Below are 14,196 nucleotides of genomic sequence, written 5' to 3'. Positions count from 1 at the left end.
GGGGAAACCCTAGATCTCCTTGGGATCAAACGATGGCGGCGCTTTTGCGTCGTAGTCCCTCTTTAGGGCATTGTTTTGGAGTTTGCTCCGGTTGAAGGGACCAGCGACGTCGGCGGTGCACGTCTGGTGGAGCAACTGCCTATGAAAATCGCGCCGACTACGGTCATGGCGGACAACGGCGGCGTCTTGGATGTCGTTCCCTTGTCGAGGCATCGTCATTGCAGTCTGCATCATCAGGCTCGGGATGCTACGGGGGAAACCCTAGATCTGGGTCTTCCGGATCGGACGATGATGGCGTTTTATCGCTTTCCCTCCTGGGGGCATCGTTTTGGAGTAAGTGCTGGCTGGGGGGATGGTGGAGCGGTGCTTCATCTCACACATTGATGGCGGCGGATATCGGCGACATGGCGCTGTGGAGGCTCGGCGTCCGATGCACAGAGATGGACTCGCGCAGGAGGAGGTTGCTGTCCGGCGTCATGGTGACATCGATGGTAGAGTGGCCAGACAAGGTAGAAGCCTCAATATGATCTGAAGACGGACCTGTGGAAGATGGCGGCGACGACACACGAGTGCGTCTGACCGGATTGTGCCCCAGACCCGGTATGTGGCTCGGCTGGGGCTTCCGATTGAGTTTCGGCTTCCGGCTTTTGATGTTAAGCTTAGATGAGTGGTTTGGGTAGTGGCCCAACTAGCACCCCTTCATCATTTTGGATAGGAGTAGTGGCATATGCTGCCAAGATGGTGGATTCAGGCACATTGTTGTAATACTTTGTAAGGTCCTCAAGAATAATCAATAAAGTGGTCGTATGCATCTTCCAGATGCAGAGGCCGAGGGTCATCCTCCTTTTTAAAAAAATACATCTCCTGTCCTTATATAGAGAGGTTTACTTGACTCCTAAGCAAACGACCCTAATAATGATAAGATAATTGGGCTAAGCCTCTAATAACGATAAGATAACTTGGGCCACAGCCCACTGGGCTAAGCCCCTAATATGCCGGTCATAACAGCATCCCAAATGATCGAGTACATAATTGTTCTTAACATCCATGTTGGAGAGAGATACCACATCAGAAAGGATGCTATCATGGAAGAGATTGAGCTAGTTTCATGTGTCCTTTGGTAGTAGGTGCATTGGACCCGACACTAAATTTCACAAATCTGGAAAGGGTATATTAAGTACCTTCTGCTAGCTAACCCTTGTCAACTGAAAGTTGTTGATTATGCACTGTCGGCCTATCACGTGAATATGCAGGCTGCTTTGGCTTTGCAAACAAACATAAACGGACATGGAGTTTGTTGTAAAAGGAGTCTCAATGTCTCATGATGTCTTGATAACAGCTATGGAAAGCAGATGAAGAACAAGTTTGTGAATGTGTGATAATATTTCTTTGGTACTTGCATTCACATGGTTGCCGCCTTCGCATACCCACCATTGGTGGAGAGTGTATCCTGTGCACCAAGAGTTGTTGTGCTACCGGTACACCAAACATCAAAACTTATGTTATGACTTGTAAAAACAATTAAGTATGTTATGACTTGTACCACGTTATGTGTAACATCCCAAATTTTCAATTTGGAATGTTATACATTAGATCATCATTGCATATCATATTTTATTGCATTTTGGCTTGTCCTAGAAATTCTATGCAACTCAAGGACCCACGGAGAGAGTTGGGGATTTCGTTATTTTCACATTTGAGTTTTCTCAAAATTTGAAAAGAGGATCGTTTGATTTTAATTATTTTCTCTTCGAATATTTCTTTTATAAAAATAAAGAGAGGGGATAAAATGACTTTCCCAAAATAAAGAAATATTGGAGATTTAATATTAAAATCAAATAGGATTTTTGTTCGGAGTTTTATCGCTATCTTATTTGAATTAGGAAAAATATGCATTTTTCAAAATTGCATTATAGGCCCAAATAAATGTTCACTTTCTCAGCTATATTTTTAGAGGACGGGAAAAATTTATTGCAGGATTTTTGGAGTCCGTTTAGTATTTCTTTTCTTCGTTTTTCTCTGCAGAATGATTTTTTTTAAATCAACCGACCTAACCGGGCCGTGCCCGAGCCGGACACTAGCCCGGCCGACCTTTATAAGGGGCCGAGGCCACCCGCCAGCCCAGCCGCCCGCCTCGAAACACTAGCCGCCGCCGCCGTCGCCTCGCCGCCGACCCCGCCGTCACCGCCGGACGCCGCCATCGCTGGAGTTGACCACCGCCGCCGCCGTCGTCACGAACGCCGAGGTAGCCGCCTTTTTTTTTAAAAACCGTTCGGTTTTATTTCGAAAACCTAGATGCGTTTTTTTCAGATCGGTTTTTTCGGTTTAGTTATTTAGCGAACGCCCGTTTGTACGTTCCTTTTAACGAACGGTTTTCATCATTTTGCCGCAGACAGTTCGTTTGTTAGCCTGTTCGTCAGTTCTCTTTTTCCAGGGTTTTTTCGTGATATTTTTCGATCGTGATTTCTGCCCTGTTTTTCGTTTTAGTATAACTTTTCCCTCATTTATCAGAATCGGGCGATTCAAGCGCCTAGAATTTCGTCTCGAAGCCCTCTTCTGTTTAACCAACTTAAACAAGTTTTTACTGCTGTAAAATTTGACTTAAGTCCAGATTAGTAAATGAAGCTTGTTTCTTTTGCAGTTTGAGTTTTGTTGCTTCGTTTGATTCGATTCTTTTTGCAAACCGGAGTTCTTAAGTTGAACTTTCTGGTTAGATATCTTATTTGAGTTTTACCCGTGCTTCCAGTTGAGTGCTTATTGTATGCTTGTTTGTTTGCGATAGAGTACCGGAGTGCGAAGCGTGCTACTATGAGTCTCTAGGTTTCACGGATCATCAGCAAGGCAAGTAACACTTTGATCCATACCTCTTTACTACCCAGTTTTATTGCATTAGATCAATCCTCAAACAATTACATGGTTAGGATCTGATTAATATGTGGGTTTGGGAAGTAGTTGAGGTAGTACCTATTACCTGTTTATTATCAAACCCTTAGGAGTTACTTCTACGTTGCTTATATTGCTATGCTATGCTAGTAGACGTGGATTGGGTTTGAGTGAATTCATGACAGATGTGAGATTGTTAATTATGGTTCAACTTAAGGTGGCTACTTAAATACACATCTGGGTGGATTGAGGCACCTAGGGAACCTAGTGTTACCTATATTTTTGGAAATCTCGGGGTACCGTGTGATTTTCTTATGGACCGCCACCCAGGCTCAAAGGGATCATAAGATTATTCATGCTAGAAACTTCCATGTGCAGCCACAAGCTATTATGGCTCTAGCATAGTTGATTAAGTCGTGTGAACTCTTACAGTGGTAGACTAGCAGATGTAGGGGATGTAGGTGGTACTGTCTACCCATCGTAAGGTGCTAACACTTCTGAAAGACTGTGTCTCGGTCATCCGTTTCTCAAACACCATGTACTGCGAGAAATTCAACGGAGGAGATCGAGTCTTGTGGGAAAAAGTGCGCAAACCTCTGCAGAGTGTACAAACTAATCATGGTTAGCCGTGTCCCCGGTTATGGACATCTTGAGTATCTGTTCTTGGATTATCATGTGGATCTCATCACTCTTAATATAATTTGATTGGGTTAATGTTGATGCTTAATTGGGATTGAGTTGGGTGAATCTTCTCAATGTTTAACAACCACCATGATAGTTAAATATAATTTATTCCTTTGTTGTAGAGAAAAATTGGTTTTATGCAAAACTGTAACCATAGAGCTTTCCACCAGCCATATATGCATATAGTGATAGCATTATTTTGTTCATTACTCACTATGTGTTACCTTGCCAGCATATTCCATGTGCTGACCCGTTTTCGGGCTGCAACATTCATGTTGCAGACTTTTCAGACGACGAGTAAGGTGCCTTAGGTCGTGATCTTTCACTTAGTGATGCCGTTGGAGTTGATGGACTCACTTTATCTTCCAAGCCTTCCGCTATTATCGTTGTTAGATGGCCTTAAGCCATATTTATTGTAATAAGTTCTCTTTTGAGACATTCGATGTAATAAGTGTGTGATTGCTACTCTGTTATAAATCCTTTAAGTACTGTGTGTGTCAGCATTACCGGTGCAGGGATGACACTGGTGCACAGAGATCAGACTGTTTGAGGTATGGTCGCTACATTGTGTTTCTGGGAGAGCAAACTTATGGTGGCCGTGCACCTTGGTGCTATGAATCACAATCGTGCAACCTGGCATTGGGATAGTACTGTACCAGCTCATTGTCCCAGTTAGCTCCTCGTAGGCATAGGTGGTAGGCAGCATAGGTGTAGTTGTTTGGTACACATGTTAGATTGTGGTTTAGGTGTTTATAAATGGGGTCGTCTTGTTCATGTGATATTGTACAGTCGAATAGAGTAAGTTGTTTGCACATCTTGATGTGACCAAAGAATTCATATCTTTTTTACTTGTACCATGCTACATTTCTAAGAGAGCGAACTTATGGTGGCCGACCACCTCGGTGTTTTGTTAGTTACTAAACATTTGTCAGAATTCACACCATTAATTGGTCATTTCATCATTCATGCTTTGTTTAAATGAGTTAGTTGTGAACCACTAGGCATGTTCACTTAAAGTTGCAGCAGCCACCAATGCTATAATAACTTAATATAAGCTTTGGTCTAATGTTCTTCAGTTTCTGAGGTTTATTTTTTGTTTCCTTTGTTCTTCTAGATCACTCGCTTTTGTCTGACTAATGTATTAACTTATTTACCCATGCTTGGACTTCTGAATACTTTTCATGCTAAAATTGCTTGTTTTTTTATTTCTTAAGTGCACATGATGTCTTACACTTGATCTCTGAACTTCAGGTAAGTTCGTGTCGACATTATATCAGTCCTGATGCACAGTTTATTCTTATTTATTCAATTCCAATTGATACAATTCTCTTCAATTATATATATGATTTGATTGATGTCATGGTTTTCTTCTTAGTTTGGAAAGTTTTTTAAAATTCTGGCTCATTTTCCTTATATAAGTGTTTTTGTAAACTATAAGTTGCTTTAGTCTGATTGTTCCTTTATATGTGTTGTTCTATATTTTCTGTTGAATGTATACCATCGGGCTTTAATGAATATTCATCTTATATGCTTATGGCCTGTTTTTGCCAAGATTGCTTTTTCTCTTTGATCTTAATTTTCAAGTGCACATGATGTCTTACACTTGATCTCTGAACTTGAGGTAAGTTCTTATGTGGACAATATGAATCACGGATGCACTGCCTTTTCCCTTTTTATTCATATTTCCAGCCAAGTACTGAAGTATTTGGTTTAACTGTATTGCATCACTATGTTTTCTGGCATTTCCTATATGCGTTGATTTATTGTTTTCTTGTTACTTTGGATAGTCTAATACTGGAATTGTTTCTAAATTTCTAAGGTGCCATATTCTGTTTTGATATCGTGGCTCTGGTACCAACGCAAATTGTAACCGCACTCTACTGTGTTTGCTGAATTTTCTGTGCAGTCCAAATCCCGTGGTGGTTCTTCAGATCACAAAGACAGAAGGTGCTCTTCAGAGCGCAGAGACATGAGGAGTTCAGAACGGAAAGACAGAAGGTCTATGGAGCGCAAAGATAGCCGTTCTTCAGGCCTCCAAGACGGTGGCCATGACAAGGGTCTGGGAGGTGCTAACAAGGACTCAAGTACTTCTGATAGAAGCTCTGCAGAAGCATCACAGAGGCAGCTTTCTGACAAACAAGCAACTCAGGTCCCAGATGAGCTGAAGGTGAAAATTAGGGCGATGCTATTAGAGACACTGTAATACACTGCACGATGTGATATACCAGCACTGTACTATCATGTTCCATTCAGCGTTTTATTTGTTACAGTCCAGTTCCTTCTTTGTTGTTAAAATGTATCTCATTGTCTGGCACTGTGGTCGGCATTTATTTATAGCTGCTATACTTAACGCACACAAGCATATAGCATAGCATGATTACTGCTGATCTTTTAACTGATTCCAAATGATTTATCTTACTTGAAGCGGTCCATATATATCTTTGACTCTTTAGTTGCAAACTTCGGATGGTGTCATTTTTTTTCATCACTTTATTAAGGATATAAAAAGACCCAAAGGGGTAGATCCAATTAATCTCGGCCATCAAATCATGTCAATCCAACAACCTAGACTGCTTCAATGTCGAGTGCTCAACACGTTTAGCATGCAGTTAATTTCATGCCAAATATAGTGCTAATCACATAATAACTCGTAAATAATATCCTACTCCCTCCGTTCCGAAATATTTGTCTTTCTAGGCATTTCAAATGGACACAACATACATATATATGTAGACATATTTTAGAGTGTAGATTCACTGATTTTGTTTCGTATGTAGTCACTTGGTGAAATCTCTAGAAAGACAAATATTTGGGAACAAAGGGAGTACTTAGTATCCGCATGCACTTAATATAATTCCAAATTAACGTGCATTGCATGTACACATTGACTAGTCACTTTAAGGATTGAAGGACATCAGGAGTAAATTTTTTTTTTGCGGGTGAGTGAAGTTTGATGATCAGTTGATGTGAATCCAGTGTGCTTGTGGGTGCAGATTGGTTACTTGAACCACTCGACCAAGTTTCCTGTAGAAAATGTTGCACCGTTAACAATGTTAGCCGAGGGGGACGGGGCCTGCGTTCTATCTTGTCGATCTTCCTAAAGAACAGGGACATCAAATTTTACTTGGAAAGCATTTTCACTTGCCGGAAAATTAGGGACTACTATCAAACATAGTTTTAAGTTGTTACAAACTTACGATCTTAAACGTAGTTATCCTAAAAAAAGCGTTGTTAGAGAAACCCAGCGTGTTTGTTTTGGTGGTAAGCTAATGACCAAACCTGGGCGCCCAAGTCCATCGCATGCCAATAAACTTCACCATCAATAATTAGAAAAAACATTGACCATAATAAATCCATATGATGGAAAATCTACAACCCCTGAGCTACAACAACTCAAAACCCTACCAGCTTCCAGCACTACCGGGGAGTTAATTGCACGGAACTACCACAGTTCGGCACGTTGTAACGAGTCAGTACCACTAGTCACTTTTTTTGCCATGCAGTACCAACTCTAAGCCTAAGTGTTGTATAACAGTCTGACAGCCGTATAAGCGTGTATTGACCATGTATCTGACCTAAAGGGCCCACTGGTCAGGTGCCACCGTGGCTTACCCGCGCGCACCCGCTCGATAAGTTTCGCATTCGTCTCGGTCGCTCCATGTAGCCTGGTCCGGTCGAACCCGTACGTAGCCAGCCGCACTCGACACTCCACTCTGTCCCTCTCCTCGCCGCATCGCCCCCGTCTCTCCAGCCGCTGCCGTTGCCGCTCGCCGCGCAGACCGCCGCATCTGCCCCCGCCGCGCCATGGTCTTCGAGGATGAGAGCAGCGATGACTTGTCCAGCCTACAGATCTCCTCCTCCTCCGACGGGATGCATTATCAGGTCAGTGGTAGAGCTAGGGCTAGGGTTAGGTGATTTGGTGATTTGGGGATTTCATGATCTGGTTTTCTGATTTGAGTATTTGCTCCCTATAGATTCCTGCTAGCATTGAAGACCAAGACTACAATGGCTTGGAGAAGGCACCAAAGGGGCTCTGCGTGGAGCATCGGCTGCCAACTGAGCGCCGTGTAGCTTTTGAATCATTTGAGACTGGCAGGAGGTTTCTAGTTTGTGCTCAGCCTGTAAGTTTGATGCTCTCTCATGTTCACTGTAATATAGTTACTACTACTGATGATGAAGCATATTGTTTTTACCATTTAGTAGTTATGATGCTTATAGTACTGATGGTCACTGCAATAGTTTAGTTGGCTATGTTCACTGTAATATATATAAGTTTCATGCTTATGTTGACTATAATATTTATATGGGCAGCAGCTTAGTTGGCAGTGGAGAAGCTCATAGTTTAGTTAGTTATTAGTACTGAAGCTCACAACAATATGTTGTTTAGGCATGTGCTGTTAGTTGATTGAGGCAGTGTAGATGCTAATAGTTTAATTGAGGCAGTATAGGTTGTAGTAGAAGTAGCATTGTTTGGTTGGCCACATGTATAGGTTGTACTTCTTATGTTGTTAGTTGATTTTTTAAAAGTGGTAATTCTTCAGAGAGTAACAATATAATTGTTTGCTATATTGCAGGAAGCTGTCAATTGTGGTTTCCTTGCTTGGGTCGACCCAGAGTGGCCTCCCACAATGCAAAATGCATTGTTGAAGCTTTGGGAAATGTTTGAAGACAGCATGACTGCTAGGAGGAAGGATAACCTGGAAAGTTCACTTACTATCCACCACCTTAAAGAAGAGAAAAGGAACCTGGATACCAACTATGACAAACTAGTTGAAGATGTCCATCAACTTCTCAATGCCCAGGAGGACAGGGTGTTGGATTTAAGTTATGTGCAGGCTAAGGAGAAGAAAGCTGAGGCTGCTACTGCATCAGTTGTGGCTGCCATGAAGAATGAGATGGAGAAGAAAGAAGCAGAGAACTTCAAGATGCAAGAGAAGTACAAAGTGTTGATGAACCTGGTAGAAGCTCAAGGCAGTGTCATTAGGAACCTAAAGATGAATCATTTGAAAGAGAAGGAAAAGCTAGCTGAAGGCAACAACAATTTAAAGATTCAGGTTGATGAGCTCACCCAGTCTGTGAAAAAACTCACAAAAGAGAATGTGCAGTTCAAGAAGGGACATGAGAATCTGATAAAACGCAGGGATGAGTTAAAGCTCTAGCTTGCTATGAAGTTCAAGTCACTTGAGAAGAGCAAAGAGAAGTTGAAGTTAATCCATGACATCTTGAAGGAATGAGGTAGATGAAGATGATCTGGGTAGATGAGGCAGAGCATACCTATCATGATATAAGTTGGTTTGATAGAAGGCTTTGCTAATCTTTTGTGAAGGGTGGTTTAGTTAAGTGTAATGTATGGATGTAGTAGTTGTGAACAATGTTGGAGACTCCACTATGCTATGATCTTTAGCTAATGTTGTAAGAATCTAGTAATTATGTAAGAATCCATGGTCATGTTGAACTCCTGTATGCTCAAGTTATCTCCTCTTCAACCTGTGATGAAATAATTAGCTAATGCTCAAGTTAGATGGCTCAAGTTATTTAGCTAATGAAACTCTGGCCAAATCAAACAACAGAGCAAAAAAAAGCTGCTGTTGCCCTCACAACAAACCAAAATCAAACTCTGGCCCTGGTTATTAAACAGAGAAAAAAAAACAGAGCAAAAATGCTCAACAGTGGTGGCCCTGGTTATTAAAGCAATGCGCGGGGCCGAACAGGAAACGGTTTGTGCATTTGGGAAAAAACTAGGGTTAGGCAACGGCGGAGGCGATTCCTGAGCGGGCCAGCGGCGGAGGCGATCTCGCAGTCGGCGGCGGCGGCGGCTGTGTCCAAGTCAATGTCCATGTTGTGGTCTTCGGGTCGTTCTCAGGCCCCCAGCTTCCGTCGAGCCTCTGGAAGGAGAGGGGACGAATCCAGGTCTCCAGTGCCCTACCGTGAGAGCCCGATGGCGTATGAGACGGAGAAGCTCTGTTGGTGCATGTTGGGGAACGTAGTAATTTCAAAAAATTTCCTACGCACACGCAAGATCATGGTGATGCATAGCAACAAGAGGGGAGAGTGTTGTCCACTGAAATGATCGATATAGTTGACTAGAGGGGGGGGGGTGAATAGGCAACTGACAATTTTTAGCTTTTCTTTACCAAATTAAACTTTGCATCAAAGTAGGTTATCTAGATATGCAACTAGGTGAACAACCTATATGATGCAACAACAACAAGCACACGAGAAAGCAAAGGAAACAACACAAGTAAGCTTGCAAAAGTAAAGGTGCGAGATAACCAAGAGTGGAACCGGTGGAGACGAGGATGTGTTCCTGAAGTTCCTTCCTTTTGAGGGGAAATTCGTCTCCGTTAGAGCGCTGTGGAGGCACAATGCTCCCCAAGAATACACTAGGGCCACCGTATTCTCCTCACGCCCTCACACAATGCGAGATGTCGTGATTCCACTATTGGTGCCCTTGAAGGCGGCAACCGGACCCTTACAAAACAAGGTTGGGGATCTCTCCACAACTTAATTGGAGGCTCCCAATGAAACCACTAAGCTTCACCACAATGGAATATGGCTTCGAGGTGACTTCAACCGTCTAGGGTGCTCAAACACTGAAGAGTAACAAAATCCACACTAGAAAGTATGGGGGAAGCAAATATCCTTTGGTGGAAGTGTAGATCTAGGTCTCCTCCTTCAATCCCTAGCAAATCAACAAGTTTGAGTGGCTAGAGAGAGAGATCGGGCAAGAGAGCTTGAGAGCATTAATGGTGGAGTGAGAGAGGTAAGAGGTGAGAGTGGTAGGTGGAAGAACCATCTTATATAGCAATCCTAATAAATCCAACCATTACTACATTTTCAGCACTACAACGGTACAACCGCTCCTTGTCCTGGTACAACCGGGGCTCACGATGTAACGGCAGAACTCTACCAGGCGGTACAACCGGGCCACCAGGCGGTAGTACCGGTTATTAGAAAATAACTGGACCAACCGCCCAGCCACCGCACAACTACCGCACTGAAACAGAACGGAGTCACCCTTTAGGGCGGTAGTTGGGCGGTGCGGGGCCGGTGCAACTGCTTGGCCTGGAGCGCTTGAGCGGCTAAGGTAAGAGTGGAAGAACCGCTCGAACTTCCGGTAGTACCGGTTGATGAGGAACAACCGGACCAACCGGGCCACCACATACGGCTAAGATATCAAGAGATCAATTGTTGTCTATGGGGTGCCCATGCCCCCGTATATAAAGGAGCAAGGGAGGAGGAGGCCGATCCTAGGAGGGGCGCGCCAAGGGAGTAGGATTCCTACTCCTAGTAGGAGTAGGTTTCCTTCTTTCCTAGTTCAACTAGGAGAAGGGGGGAAAGGAGGGGAGTGGAGAAGGAAGGGAGAGGGGGGCCACACCCCAAACCCCTTGTCCAATTCAGACTGGGCTTGGGAGGGGCACGCGCCACCTCCTGGCTCCTTCCCACTAAGGCCAATTAAGGCCCAATACTCTTCCTCGTATTCCCGTAACTCCCCGGTACTCCGAAAAATACCCGAATCACTCGGAACCTTTTCGATGTCCTAATATAGTCGTCCAATATATCGATCTTTACATCTCGACCATTTAGAGACTCCTCGTCATGTCCCCTATCTCATCCGGGACTCCGAACTCCTTTGGTACATCAAAACTCATAAACTCATAATAAAACTGTCATCGAAACCTTAAGCGTGCGGACCCTACGGGTTCGATAACTATGTATACATGACCGAGACACATTTTCGGTCAATAACCAATAGCGGAACCTGGACGCTCATATTGGCTCCTACATATTCTATGAAGATCTTTATCGGTCAAACCGCATAACAACATACATTGTTCCTTTTGTCATCGGTATGTTACTTGCCCGAGATTCGATCGTTGGTATCTCAATTGTTGGAAATATGCCCTAGAGGCAATAATAAAAGGATTATTATTATATTTCCTTGTTCATGATAATTGTCTTTTATTCATGCTATAATTGTATTATCCGGAAATCGTAATACACGTGTGAATACATAGACCACAATATGTCCCTAGTAAGCCTCTAGTTGACTAGCTCGTTGGTCAACAGATAGTCATGGTTTCCTGACTATGGACATTGGATGTCGTTGATAACGGGATCACATCATTAGGAGAATGATGTGATGGACAAGACCCAATCCTAAGCATAGCACAAGATCGTGTAGTTCGTTTTGCTAGAGCTTTTCCAATGTTAAGTACCTTTTCCTTAGACCATGAGATCGTGTAACTCCTGGATACCGTAGGAGTGCTTTGGGTGTACCAAACGTCACAACGTAATTGGGTGACTATAAAGGTGCACTACAGGTATCTCCGAAAGGGTTTGTTGGGTTGACACGGATCGAGACTGGGATTTGTCACTCTGTATGATGGAGAGGTATCTCTGGGCCCACTCAGTAATGCATCATCATAATGAGCTCAAAGTGATCAAGTGTTTGGTCACGGGATCATGCATTATGGTACGAGTAAAGTGACTTACCGGTAACGAGATTGAACGAGGTATTGGGATACCGACGATCGAGTCTCGGGCAAGTAACGTACCGTTTGACAAAGGGAATTGTATACGGGGTTGATTGAATCCTCGACATCATGGTTCATCCGATGAGATCATCGAGGAGCATGTGGGAGCCAACATGGGTATCCAGGTCCCGCTGTTGGTTATTGACCGGAGAGCCGTCTTGGTCATGTCTGCATGTCTCCCGAACCCGTAGGGTCTACACACTTAAGGTTCGGTGACGCTAGGGTTATTAGGAAGACTTGTATGTGATTATCGAATGTTGTTCGGAGTCCCGGATGAGATCTCGGACGTCACGAGGAGTTTCGGAATGGTCAGGAGGTGAAGATTTATATATGGGAAGTTGTCATACGGTCACAGGAAAGTTTCGGGGGGCATATCGGTATTGTACCGGGGCCACCGGAGGGGTTCCGGGGGTCCACCGGGAGGGGCCACCTCTCTCGGAGGGCCTCATGGGCCGTAGGGGGTAGGGATCCAGCCCCTGGAGGGCTGGGCGCCCCACCCCTTGGGCCCATGCGCCTAGGGTTGGGGGGGAAACCCTAGTGGGGGCGCCCCCCTTGCTTGGGGGGCAAGCCCCCTCCCTTGGCCGCCCCCCCTCTAGATCTCATCTAGAGGGGCCGCCCCCCTTCCCCCTTCCCCTATAAATAGAGTGGCGAAGGGGAGGGCTGCACACAACATCCAAGGCGCAGCCCCTGCCCTCCCCAACACCTCTCCTCCTCCGTTAAGTGCTTGGCGAAGCCCTGTCGGAGTATTGCCTCTCCACCACCACCACGCCGTCGTGCTGCTGATGGAGCCTTCTTCCTCAACCTCTCCTTCCCCCTTGCTGGATCAAAAAGGAGGAGACGTCATCTGCTCCGTACGTGTGTTGAATGCGGAGGTGCTGTCCGTTCGACACTTGGTCATCGGTGATTTGGATCACGACGAGTACGACTCCATCATCCCCGTTCTCTTGAACGCTTCCGCTCGCGACCTACAAAGGTATGTAGATGCACTCTCATCACTCGTTGCTTAGATGAACTCATAGATGGATCTTGGTGAAACCGTAGGAAATTTTTTATTTTCTGCAACGTTCCCCAACAGTGGCATCATGAGCTAGGTCTATGCGTAGTTCTCTATTGCACGAGTAGAACACATATCTGTTATGGGCGTAGATCTTGTCAACTTGCTTGCCGCTACTAGTCTTATTTTGCTTCAGCGGTATTGTGGGATGAAGCGGCCCAGACTGACCTTACACGTACGCTTACGTGAGACAGGTTCCACCGACTGACATGCACTAGTTGCATAAGGTGGCTAGCGGGTGTCTATCTCTCCCACTTTAGTTGGAGCGGATTCGATGAAAAGGGTCCTTATGAAGGGTAAATAGAAGTTGACAAAATCACGTTGTGGTTATTCGTAGGTAAGAAAACATTCTTGCTAGAACCCAATTGCAGCCACGTAAAAGATACAACAACAATTAGAGGACGTCTAACTTGTTTTTGCAGCAATTGTCATGTGATGTGATATGGCTAGAAGTTGTGATGAATGATGAATGATATATTGTGATGTATGAGATCATGTTCTTGTAATAGGAATCACGACTTGCATGTCGATGAGTATGACAACCGGCAGGAGCCATAGGAGTTGTCTTTAATTTTTTGTATGACCTGCGTGTCATTGAAGAACGTCATGTAAATTACTTCACTTTATTGCTAAACGCGTTAGCCATAGAAGTAGAAGTAGTCGTTGGCGTGACAACTTCATGAAGACACGATGATGGAGATCATGATGATGGAGATCATGGTATCATGCCGGTGACGAAGATGATCATGGAGCCCCGAAGATGGAGATCAAAGGAGCTATATGATATTGGCCATATCATGTCACTATTATATAATTGCATGTGATGTTTATTATGTTTATGCATCTTGTTTACTTAGAACGACAGTAGTAAATAAGATGATCCCTTATAATAATTTCAAGAAAGTGTTCCCCCTAACTGTGCGCCGTTGCTAAAGTTCGTCGTTTCGAAGCACCACGTGATGATCGGGTGTGATAGATTCTTACGTTCACATACAACGGGTGTAAGACAGTTTTACACATGCAAAAACACTTAGGGTT

General features: G+C 44.1%; 2 non-coding genes across 2 annotated transcripts; both read left to right on the top strand.

The window, feature by feature from the left end:
• Positions 1–4,791: 4,791 nt before the first annotated feature.
• Positions 4,792–4,854, top strand: LOC123073169 (small nucleolar RNA snoR101). Its single transcript, XR_006435621.1, has one exon. It is a non-coding gene; the product is annotated as a small nucleolar RNA snoR101 (small nucleolar RNA).
• Positions 4,855–5,161: 307 nt separating this feature from the next.
• Positions 5,162–5,225, top strand: LOC123073167 (small nucleolar RNA snoR101). The gene has a single exon (XR_006435619.1). It is a non-coding gene; the product is annotated as a small nucleolar RNA snoR101 (small nucleolar RNA).
• The last annotated feature ends 8,971 nt before the right edge of the window (positions 5,226–14,196 follow it).

The sequence above is a fragment of the Triticum aestivum genome, chromosome 3B (assembly GCF_018294505.1).
Source record: "Triticum aestivum cultivar Chinese Spring chromosome 3B, IWGSC CS RefSeq v2.1, whole genome shotgun sequence".
In the NCBI taxonomy this organism is placed as follows: Eukaryota; Viridiplantae; Streptophyta; class Magnoliopsida; order Poales; family Poaceae; genus Triticum; species Triticum aestivum.
Note: the sequence above shows the minus strand (reverse complement) of the source record. Positions and strands in the feature narration are given on the sequence as shown.